The sequence below is a fragment of the Crinia signifera genome, chromosome 9, assembly GCF_055691185.1.
Source record: "Crinia signifera chromosome 9, ASM5569118v1, whole genome shotgun sequence".
Lineage (NCBI taxonomy): Eukaryota > Metazoa > Chordata > Amphibia > Anura > Myobatrachidae > Crinia > Crinia signifera.
This window is the reverse complement of record NC_139225.1, coordinates 65,905,852-65,918,709: the sequence shown is the minus strand read 5'-3', so window position 1 is coordinate 65,918,709 and position 12,858 is coordinate 65,905,852.

Below are 12,858 nucleotides of genomic sequence, written 5' to 3'. Positions count from 1 at the left end.
TACGTCATGGTCGGGAAGTACTTCCCGACACATGACGTATATATACGTCATGACTTCTAACTGTCACTGCGTCTAGAGACGCAGTGACAGTTAGGTGATGTCTGCTGTCCCTGACAGCAGACATCCCCCCTCGCCGCCCAGGGGGGGCAGGGGTGCCCCCCCCGGTCGGCGATCGCTGTGATTGGCTGTTCAAATCTGAACAGCCATTCACAGCGTTTCCTGTGTTACCGGCGGCTAAGCCGCTCGGTAACACAGGGATCGGTGGTGATCGGTGCTGTCAAGTACAGCACCGATCACCACCGATGTGCAGCCCCCCCCTCGCACCCGCCGGGCACTCACCCGGCAGCAGCAGCAGCTCCCCCGGCTCCCCCGGAGCGTCTGGAGCGCACGCAGCGCTGCCCTCCTCCCCCCTCCCCCCCGCAGCAGCAGCAGCAGCATCAAGCTGCAGAAAAAGTTAAAAAATATATGCACTGAAAAAATATATATATATATATATATATATACACACACACATATATATATATATATATATATATATGTGTGTGTGTATATATATGTATATATATATATATATATATATATACACACATATATATATATATATATATATATATGTGTGTGTGTATATACCGCACCGATTAGCACCGATCGCCAGCCCCCCCCCCACCCGGCAGCCCCCCTCCCTCCCACCCACCCGGCTGCCGCAGCGCCAGCACCCCTCCCCCCCCCCCGCCAGCCGCAGCGCCAGCCCCCCTCCCAAAGCTGGTGACTAAAATGGGGTCACTTGTGGGGGGGTTCCACTGTATTGGTGCTTCGGGGGTCTTGCTAATGCGACATAGCACCCACCATTCATTCCACCACCAAAAATCACTCCTTCCCTTCTGAGTCCTGCCATGCACCCAACTGGTATTTTTTGGTCACACGTGAGGCATTGCCGTACTCGGGAGAAATTGGGGCACAGATTTTGGGGTGCTTTGTCTCCTTCATTCCTTGTGAAAATAAAAAATTTTGAGCCAGAACTGCATTTTTCTGTAAAAAATTACATTTTTTTACACAAAAATGCAGATCTGGCTCAAAATTTTTCATTTTCACAAGGAATGAAGGAGACAAAGCACCCCAAAATCTGTGCCCCAATTTCTCCCGAGTACGGCAATGCCTCATGTGTGACCAAAAATACCAGTTGGGTGCATGGCAGGACTCAGAAGGGAAGGAGTGATTTTTGGATTTTGCAGCACAGATTCTGGTTGAATGACCCCCGAAACACCCATACAGTGGAACCCCCCCACAAGTGACCCCATTTTGCAAACTACACCCTTCAGGGAATTCATCAAGGGGTATAGTGTACATTTCAAACCCCCCGGGGTTTCACCAATTTTGATACAACTGAGCTGTGAAAATGAAATTTTTTTTTTTTTTTCATTTTCACTGCCCAGTTGTACCACAATTGGTGAAACCCCTGGGGGTTTGAAATGTACACTATACCCCTAGATGAATTCCCTGAAGGGTGTAGTTTGCAAAATGGGGTCACTTGTGGGGGGGTACCTAACTTTTAGCATCTTATGGTGCCTAGAAACCTACATTGTGCCTAAAAAATAATCTCATAAAAAGGAGGCTCCAAAATCAAGTAGGTGCTCCTTCTATTATGAAGCCTGTGGTTTGGTCACCGTGCACACTAGGGCCACATATAGGATATTTATGAAAACCAAAGAATTGGGGGAATCAATTTTTAGTCACATTTCTCTAGTAAAATCTACTGTGTTCCTTAGAAAAATGTATTAAAATTGCAAATCTGCAAAAAAAATGAAATTTTGAAATTTCACCTACACTTTCTTTTAATTCCTGTGAAACACCTAAAGGGTTAACAAACTTCCAAAATTCTGTTTTGAATACTGTGAGGGGTGCAGTTTTTGAAATGGCATCATTTATGGGGGTGTCTCACATACAAGTCACTCAAAGTCACATCATAACTGACCTGGTCCCTAAAAAAATCAGAGTTTGAAATTTTCTTGAAAATTTGAGAATTTGCTATTCATATTTGAAGCCTCCTAGTGTCCAAAAAAATGAAAAGGAGGTTGAAATAATGATGGCAACATAAAGTAGACATATGGTCTTTGTTAGTTATTAACTATTTTGAGTGGTATGTTTATTTGTCTCACAAGCAGAAAATGTGACATTTTGCAAATCGCAAAATTTTCCATTTTTTCACGACATTTTGGTATTTTTCACAAAAAAACACAGACTGTATCGACGAAAATTTACCACTAACTTGAAGTACAATGTGTCACGAGAAAACAATCTCAAAATCACTGGGATAAGTAAAAGCAAAAAAAAGTTATCCCCACTTAAGTGATACATGCCAGATTTGAAAAAAAGGGCTCTGTCAGGAAGGCAAAAACTGGCTCTGTCATGAAGGGGTTAAGTATAAAAGGGGGGGGGAATATATAAACTAATATGTTTGATTTTCACTTATAGATTGAAAGCAATGAAGCGTTAGGACACTGGAATCAACTAAGATATAAAAACTAGTAAGGGAGGGAAGGTTGGGAGGGGGGGGGGATCACACAAACTTGGTTCAAGTTAGTCACAACCGATATTGTTTAATTTGTTGCTATGTATATATATTTCTTCGTTTTAATCTTTATTTCGCTATGTCTCTGCAAGAGGTATTTTAGGCCATCGATTTGCCGGTTATGAAAGATAAGGTACGGGTCTGTTCTAATGGTAGATCAATAAGTGGGAAATCTGTGAGGGCTAGTAAGTTGCTATGCATACACCAATGAGGGTCATTGGTCTTGTAGCAGTGGTAGTGTCCAAATAAGCTCATGTAGCTATAAACATATACGTATGAATTTAGATTTTAACAAGACAGCTCAGAACAAATACTATAGATTAACCCGCCAGGAATAAGAAAATTGGCTGATTGTCGTTCTCTCTATCTTGTTCTTACTCAATATCTCTTAAAAGGTAGTGTGCTTATGTCGTACAGTGTAAATTCTATTTTTCTATGTAATTGTTATGTATGTAAGTGTATGTTTTAAAAATGTTTGTCTGCTTATTTGTACAAATAAAAACTCAATTAAAAAAAAAAAAGTGTAGTCAAATTCACTCTATACCAGAAAAGAGTCACGCTTCCTCAGATTCGTACCATACTCACTGGATGCAAACATTGTTTGAAGCATATAAAGGTATCTTTTTTTGTTTGGGGGACCTTTACTTTCTTTTAGACCTCATCTCATATCCCACAGGCAGTAGTAGGCAGTGAGGAAGGAAGGAAGGAAAAAGGTCTCATTTGTGGTCCAAAAAAAGCGGTTTATTAAAACAACAAAGATGAAACAAAGGATAAAATCAATCACCTGAGAGGCAGTAACATTGGCCAATGACCGCTTACACAGGGAGACAGCTTACACCAATGTAGTCTCAATCACTCCTGGCCAACATGTTTCGACGGCTGCTTCCGTCTTTCTCAAGGCTGGCAGTCTATTCTACTGCACTACCCATTAAAGAAACCGTTATATGTTTCAACTAACCTCTTGAAAGAGTGAGTACAGTACGCATCCTTTAGTGACAATTTTCTTGTTCTGATAACTTGGGATCTATACAGCACGTGGTGATCCTGGAGGATTCAATACATATACCCTTATATGTGTATCTCCTCCTACTATCCTGTGAGCTGGGTATGGAGTCTCTCCAAAAATCACCGGGCTCTATCACTATAACCCCTAAATCCACATTCTATTCTGATACATTGCATTTACATTATTTTGTATGTACATCAAACATCGACTGAGGAATCTCTGTCTATCAACTTTTGACAACAAATCCAGCGCCGACAAAATTTGTATTCTTCTGGAATGGGAACATATTTGGTAATAGAAGCTAAATTTTACATCTGAACAGAATATTCTGAAGAACAGTTTTTCTTATCTCTCTGATAATGTGATTTATGCATGAAGCTGGCAAAGGGCAGGAAAAGTTAAATAGACAACCAACTATTCAATTTTTTTGAAATATGTATTTCATCTACTCCATTTCTGAAGATGTGCGTTTAATAAGGTTTTTGGGAGAACAGCAATACTTTGGAATTTAATGGAGCATGTTACTATTCATTGTAAAATGTATTTATTGTATTCCTTTATCTGATTAGTATTATATAGGTCCCCTCTAGTAGGAAGAACTACCTCACAAACATAATTACACAATGGGACAGGTCAATGTTTCCCACATAATCTGTGCAATTATTTCCAGAAATAATCAATATCGATATATAATCTAATACAGTATATACACCACATCACAAGTGAAGACATTCCTGACAAGCAGAATGTAAGAATATGGAGTATAGGATACAATTTTCATGGGCAAGGAAGGAGCAATCTCTCATCCATCCTTTATTCATTATCGAATAAAAAAGAAAAGGTACAGAAACCTCTTAAAACTATTTTGTATATACTGTATCCTTCTGCTCAATATGCAGTCTAAAAATAATTAAGTTCTCCACTAAAGAACTGATAAAGTGTTTCTGATTATATATGCAAATGCTGGCTGCTGGCTGTGGACAGGGCTTCCAGGTGATATCTCCTACACACAAAGTAGAGAGTATGTCATAGGGGGAAATTTACTCGTTCTCGTGACAAATAAGGTGTCAGTGGGAGCAAGTATCTGGGCAACAGGTAGCAAGGGAGATGTTAGAGTGAACAAGTATCTGGGGTACTCCTGGCAAGAAAGTTGTCAACGGGAGCAAGTATCTGGGGTACTCAAGGCAGTATACGAATGGCTACAAACGGGATCGGCCACAATTGGCCATATTGTTTGGCCTGGGAACATGGCAAATTTACATAGCTGCCGCAGTCTCAGAATCCATATTTGTCGAAGGTGAAGTCACTAGTATTTGGCTGCCAAGTGTTACGACAGCCAAATAGGGACGACCCTGAAGCATCGCACGGATCTGTGAGATCTGTGTGATGCTTCTATGTGTAAAAGTAATAATAAATAAATAAATAAATGTGGGTGGTTCCCCCCTACCCCCACACGAGTACAACTAGCCCCGTGCTCTTTGATCTGGTCTTGTTTTCCGAAATACAAGGGAGCAAATGATTGTGATCCTCACTGTATTTAAAAAATAGCACCAGACTCTTAGACTGGTCCAGGTTACAAAAATACAGTGGACAAAAAAAATAAGGGGTCCCCCAAATTTTTATAACCAGCACCGGGCTCCAACAGCCAGCAGGGTAATCCAAATAAAGGGGTCCCCCCAACAGCCACCCTGAGTGGAGAAGCTGCATGTCTAAACATACAGCTCCTCAGGTCCGGTAGTTCAGGTACTTTGTGTTTTTTTTTATTTTAACCCCCGGAATGCCTACTTGGAATGATAGGACACGATCTACACTTGAGGTGATAAGTATTATTTTTGATCTACTGTATAGTGGGGTCCTCTTAAACTGTGTGGGGAAGTGAGTTCTATAGAGTCTGAGCCGCGTGGCTAAAAGATCGACTCCCCCCCCCCTTCCCCGATGACTTACGGGAGATCTCTAGATACTGCTAAAAGTCCTTCATCTACAGATCGCAGTAATCGGGTGGGACAGTATGGAATCAGAAGCTACTTCAGATACCTTGGGCCTTGGTCATATACGGCTTTAAAACTCAGTAAGTTTATATTGAAAATGATTTGCCATTTTATGGGCAGCCAGTGAAGGGAGTAAAGAATGGGAGTTATGTGGCTAGAAAGGGGCTGGTTGGTTAACAGCCTGGCAGCTGTGCTTTGTACCAGCTGTAATCGGTGCAGGTCTTTTGCTGGTAGACCAAGGTAGAGGGCATTGCTGTAATCCAAACGAGATGATACAAATGCATGTATGACTTTTAGCAGACCTTCAGAGAGGATTAAGTGTTTGATTCCGTCTATGTTGCTCAGATGAAAGCGATGTACACATTGGTCATGGCAAGGGAGTACATGGAGACATACACATCATTGATTGGGGAGAACATGGATACATATACATTGATCACACGGGGGAAAACACAAGGAGACATACACATTGGTGACAGAGAGGGAGTTCTTGAAATACATAAACATTGGTGACGGGGAGGGAGTACATGGAGATGTACACATTGGTTATGGGGAGGGAGCAAATGAAGACATACACAGCATTGGTGACAGGGAGGGAGCACATGGAGACATACACTTTGGGGACAGAGCAGAGCATATGGAGACATACACTGTGTTGACTGGAGGAGGAGAGGCCATGGAAATATACACATTAGTGATGGCAGGGAAACATATGGAGACAAACATGGAGACATATGGTGACAAGTGGAGCACGTGCAGATGTGCAGACGGGGGCAGGGGGAGCACATGGAGATGTACACAATGGTGACAGGAGGAGCACATGGAAATGGACACATTGTTGACAGTAGACACACACATTGGTGACAGGGGGCACATAGATACACATTGTTGACTGAGGGAGGGAACACATGGAGACATACACATAGTTGACAGGGTGCTAACATGGAGACATATACATTGCTGACAGGGAGGGAGCACGACGAGACATATACATTGCTGACAGGGAGGGAGCACAAGGAGACATACACATTGTTGACAGGTTGAGAACATGGAGACATACACATAGTTGACAGGGTGCTAACATGGAGACATATGCATTGCTGACAGGGAGGGAGCACGACGACACATATACATTGCTGACAGGGAGGGAGCACAAGGAGACATACACATTGTTGACAGGTTGAGAACATGGAGACATACACATAGTTGACAGGGTGAGAACATGGAGACATATACAATGGTGTCTGGAGGAGACAGACAGAGGTGGGGTGGGGGACAGAGCTGTTAAGACAGGAATTGAGCACAGAAGAGACAAAGAGCACATGTCAGGCAAAAACAGAGTGTTCCTCTTACCAGAATGGCTTCACCTCCAACTGTACCTTTTTGGCAGGTAAAGTATCATTTTTCTTATGGCCTGTACTTTTTTGGGTTCTCCAACTTCCCATACCAAGTATAGGAAAGGGGGCTTGGCCACGCCCCTTTACCCATGGTCACACCACATTTTGGCTCTTCAGATGTTGGAAGGTATGGAGTGGCCAGCTGTAGCATAAAGCTACTGCATGGCAGCACCTCCTGATTGTGTCACTGTATGCAGCTGCTTAGCCAGCCCTAAAGGCTGTGTCTCCAGGTCTGCTTCTCAGTTACCCCCTCACAGCTGGCACACAGAAGCCAATGACTCCATTTCCTCTGGGATTTTTGCCACTATTTCTTTTTTGCTATATCTCAGCATTCCCCAGGGTCCTAGGTCACTGACGATTCAGGCTTTCACATATAAGTAAGGGAGTTTCTACACACATTAAGCATTGTAATACAAAACCATCACAGGTTCACTGAAGATTTGTGCATTTGGTAAGGCTGCCTAACAGAAGCTGAGCTCCGATATTTGCAGCTGGCCCTACGGAGGAGAGTTGAGGGTTGCCACTAGATGGACAACTGGACCACCCAAGCAGGAAACGGCACCATGTCCCAGTGACCCAGTATGCCCATTAGGATCTAACCAGATTTATCTGAATTTCCAATAAAAAACACTTGGATTTATAGAAGTAGGTTCAGTATTGTAAAACGCAACTTTTTTTAGTTTTTTTGATGGGGCTCCCATCATCAAAGTTGCATACAACTATGAATCAGACACCTGGGGCCTGATTCTGCTTTGGAAGTAATTCCCCATAAAGCAAGTAACTGTAATGCAAGACAAGCAAATAGTTTTAGATTTTTTTCTGTGCAGAATAAATACTGACTGCTTTTTGCGGTGGCCAAAATGAGCTGCCTGGGCCAGGGTACAGCTGTACCCACAGCACCCCACTAACGGTGGCCCTGTTTTCAGATCAGAATCAGAGCCATAGTTCACGAGAAAATATTTCCTCTTCCTCTTTACAGAAATGCCAGCATATGTAGATGCAACTTAGCCAGACTTTCAACAATACACTATATTTTTCTAGCAAGGTAATATTGTCTTTGTAAAAGAAGAATGCTGTAAAGCCTTGAAAATATTTAAGTGATGATTCCATTTGTCAGCAAGAGATAAAACAAATGTAAACCATTGAGAAATGTAGGTGTAACACTGAGCTACTGGGGGTACAGTACAGTGCCTGGGTATGAAAGCAGCGAGCAATCCATTCAGACTAAATGCTGACACCCTAACGCAGTGTTGTGTCAGCGGCGCTGCTGTGACTATATCGCTGAGATGTTAGCGGCTGGCATATTTCCGTAGGATGAACTTGTTTGATGACTCTCAGCGCAAGGAGACTTGGCTAATATATAAATGAGAGTCACTATACAACTCACGAGACACCAGGGAACAAGGGATGAGAGGAAAAGACAGATGAAAAGCAGAAATAGAAAGTGAAAGAGTGATGATCTGAATAACAAACAGAAACGGGAAGGAATAGCACAAAAGATCAAGCAAAGAAGATTACGGAAACAGAAATGAACAAAGTTGTTTTATGCAGTAGGTAAATACGTTTAAAGTGTCTCCCTGCACTTTATGTGCTCATATGAGTATGAATTTATCTCATTACTAAACATTGGTTTTCGTTTTAGAGGAGTTTGATGTACAGATTCCCTGAACAGCAACCCTGTAAATTCAGAATTACTACAATACTGTTCTGTAATAGTTTACAGCAGTCTGTACTCTGTACATTGCCCAGTGCCAGACATGAAACAATTATAGTGTTTTATTGCATACTGCAGTAAACATAAGTGGTTTATTTACCAATCAGCAGTTTCACCACCCGCTGATTTTGGTGCGTTTACCTTGGGATTTAATGCAATGATTTCTTTAAAAAGGCATTTTAGAGAGCCATGCTGTGCCTATAGTACTGATACAAATCTGCATCTTTTTAGCTATCATATGATGGGATACCAGTGCTAGGACCAGAACCGGTGGCACCTCTAGGCAGCTTTAGGCATTTGCCTGGGGATGACAGCCACTGAAGAGCGGCACTTGGGAGCAGGTCCCCTCCCACCCGCAGAGGGACTCAGTGGTGGCCGCAACTCTCCCCCCCACCCCCGTGCAGCGACGCGGCAGCCACTCTCCACCACCCCCCCCCCTGTGGATCGATGCGGCGGCCACATCACAACTCCCACCCCGTGAGGTGACCCCACCGTGGCAGGTGAATGGCGGGGTAACCACCCCCTGGGGTGCTGGCTAGCAGAAGGCTGCACCAGTAAGCAATACCAAAATACCCCCACAAGCTACTGATAATGTTTATGAGTCTAATATCTAATAATGAGCATACCTACCAGGATGCAGTTACCATCCCGGCGGTCGGGATCCCGGCGTTCAGAATCCCGACGCCGGAATCCCGACCGCCGAAATGCCGACACATTCTCCCTCCTGGGGTGTCCACGACACCCCTGGAGGGAGAATAAATTAGTGTGCCGAGCGTAGGGAGGCACCGGGCCCGCTGCGTGGCGATCCACGTCCCCCCCTTGTCAGCATTTCGGCTGTCGGGATTCCGGCGTCGGGATTCTGAACGCCGGGATCCCGACCGCCGGGATTCAATACTGAATCCTACCTACCGACCTATTCTTTCTGCCCAGAGAGGAAATGGTAATACCAGAGACTGTAAGGAGTATGGGCCACTGTTTTTTGTGATCCTCGCTGCCGTTCCGGGATGGTAGTCTAGTACGATAGAATACATGTTATAATATACCTGTAGTAATGAGAGCAACATGCCAAATGCTAAGCTATTTAGGGTAGGCAATTTCCCTGTGTCCAGATCTCCCATGGGGAGCACATACACATGAAGAGATTTGTGCTAAGCTATTTTGCTTAAGCAAAAAAAAGCCAGGTAGTGATTCAGAATGAGAGATTGCTATCAGTATCTCTCATTCTGTACACACAGAGACACACCAGTTTTCCTCCACCCAAAAGGATCCTTCAAACAACGGACATCCACGCAGCGACAAGCCAGGTATATATATATATATATATATACAGTGGTCGAAGTGGGGCGGTATACGGGGGTATGGCATACCCCCACTTTAATCTGAAGATTAAAAAAAAAGTTTTTTTTCCCCCTCGGGATGCTCTCTGATCACTCAGCAGCACATATTGTGCTTTTGTAATACCCCTGTACAACGGGGCAGTCTGGCAGGGGACGTTGATGGACAGGGGGGTGTCCGAAGGTGCGCACTATATTCACTCTTTAAATTTCCATACCCCCACTTCAAAATTTCCACTTCGACCACTGTATATATATATATATATATATATATATATATATATATATATATATATATATATATATATATATATATATATATATATATATATATATATACATTTCATTTATAAGGCGCCACAAGTGTTTTGCAGTGCCGTACAAAGGAACAATACAGGGAGACAAAAACAAAACTTGGCATAAAATTGAATAAATAACAAAAGTGGAGTACAAATAAAGAGCACCACAGTTCAATACACATTACAGCTTAACTATAAGTAGTGAGGACTCAAAATCAACATACAACTAGAGGCTTGAGGCCAATGATGGAGATGAGTATGCAGACAAAGATGGTCACTGAGTGTTGGAGAATAGGAGAGCTGTGAGTGAAATGTGAAGACAAGTGGGCTTTGACAACAGGAGGGAAGAGGGCCCTGCTTTCTGCGTCTCATTAAATCAATATCCTTCACTGGGCACTAATCCGGGATCTTTATAATATATCCATTTACAGCTATAGGAGCCATCATTCCTTCCCCCAATTCAGTCTGGTAACTATATACATCTTGGTGCAGTGAACTGTTGCAATTTTGTCTGCTAAATGGAGCCACTATGCTAGCAAACATATACATATATACCTTATATTTTGAAATATATACGGTACTTGTTTCCTAGCCCGGCACCCATCGCATTGCATACCATAAGGCATACGATGGTATGCGATGCGATGGCAGCCGATGTTATACAATTTTAAATTGTATACCATCGTGTTGTATGCCATTGTATGCCATATACAATGGTATACGATTTAAAATTGTATAAGCACCCTAATGGGTGATTACAATGTTAAATGCACCCCCACGCCAACCCCACTATCAAAACCAACCCGAAGCATGGCAACCACAGCGAGCCCGCGAGGGGCGGCGGTACGCGTCCTACGACCTTTTCATACCCCCACTATCCACGTCGGCGTGGTGTTGATGTTATATAGTGTGGCGAGCGCAGCAAGCCACCGAGCCCAAAGCGTGGCAAGTCCAGCGAGGTGACACGGAATACATGTGAAGTAATACGTGTCTGCTCGCCACGCTTCGGGCGCGGTGGCACGCTGCGCGCGCCACACTATATAACTCCACGCTGACGTGGATAGTGGGAGTAAGAAAAGGTCGGAGGATGCGTACCGCCGCCCCTCGCGGGCTCGCTGCGCTTGCCATGCTTCGGGTTGGCGTTGGGGTGCATTTAACATGGTAAGCACCCATTAGGGTGATTATACAATTAAAAATCATATAGGGTGCTTAAACAATTTAAAATCGCATCGCATGCCGGCATATGGCATGCGATGCCGTACGACTGAATATCGTGGGTGCCGTGCTAGGAAACAAGTACCATATATACATATATATTTTTTAAATTACATTTTTTTGTTCTTTTAGAGCAGTGGTGGCCAAACCGGTCCTTGAGATATACCAAAGGTCCACATTTTCCAAATCCCCTAGCTGGTGCACAGCTGTAGTCATTACATGCTGCATTCAATGCTGCATTCAGTCCAACTATAGATCCACAAGTTGCCTGAGAAACATGAACTGTTGGTAGATCCTAAAGGTGGCCATACATCTACAGATTGATTGTCAGATTGGGCTGGTTGGAACAAAAACCTGGTAATATCTGAATGACAGTTTTTGGCAGTTTCCACCTGGTGCCATGCTCTCCACCAGCAGCTACAGGCCGAACCTCCATGGCCGGAACCCATCCCCCACAGGCCTGACCTCCCGAATTGGCACCCGCAACACCCCCACATGCACAGGATCTCCCAGGTCCGGCACCCTGGCTGCCACCGCCTCCACAGAACGACTGTGGTGAGTAGAAGCCGGGAAGCCGGTTTGGCCACTTTCACACCAGTCAGTAACCCGGGTTGGTCGCGGGAGCAACCCTGCTAACTAGCATAGTTGAAATCCTGGCAAATTTACACAGGAATTTAGGCTGGTGTGAAAGGGGTATCAGATTATACAGTATACTGCATTGGCTGCTATATTAAGACATGAGCTGCTGTATCACTTAGCAGCACATTAAAGTGATATGAAAATATATATAACTATCGTCTATCAGTATTTGACTGTACGCAAACCTCATGATTAATAATTGAACTCACAGTCTATTAATTGTCTCAATATTAGACTAACATAAGATCAGACTACATCATTGTCTGATGGTGCATACCAGACACCCTATATCAGTGGGGAACATATATTAATATGCCGCTCAGGGATATAGACTGTTAATATTTGAGGACTCTTAATTTCCAGATAAATGACTAGATATAACAATAACAGTCAGCACCTATTGGAATATACCTAATCACTATAAATGACAGCTTTATCATAGCTTACTAACTAAGCCTATTTAGTCAGAGGTATCAAACAGATTTATATATTTGTTGTGTACAATAAAATGTGATTTATTATTAAGAAGTTTTTCTCCTTCACATTCAGTGGGATTATGTATATCATTTAATCAGTGGAGTTTCTACAGGTTGCAACAATTGTTGCCCATTTCTGTTACATAAGCTATTGATTTAACTCAGTAGAACAGAACTGTTACAATTCACTAGCTGAAGTTGTTATATAAAATCACTGCTTT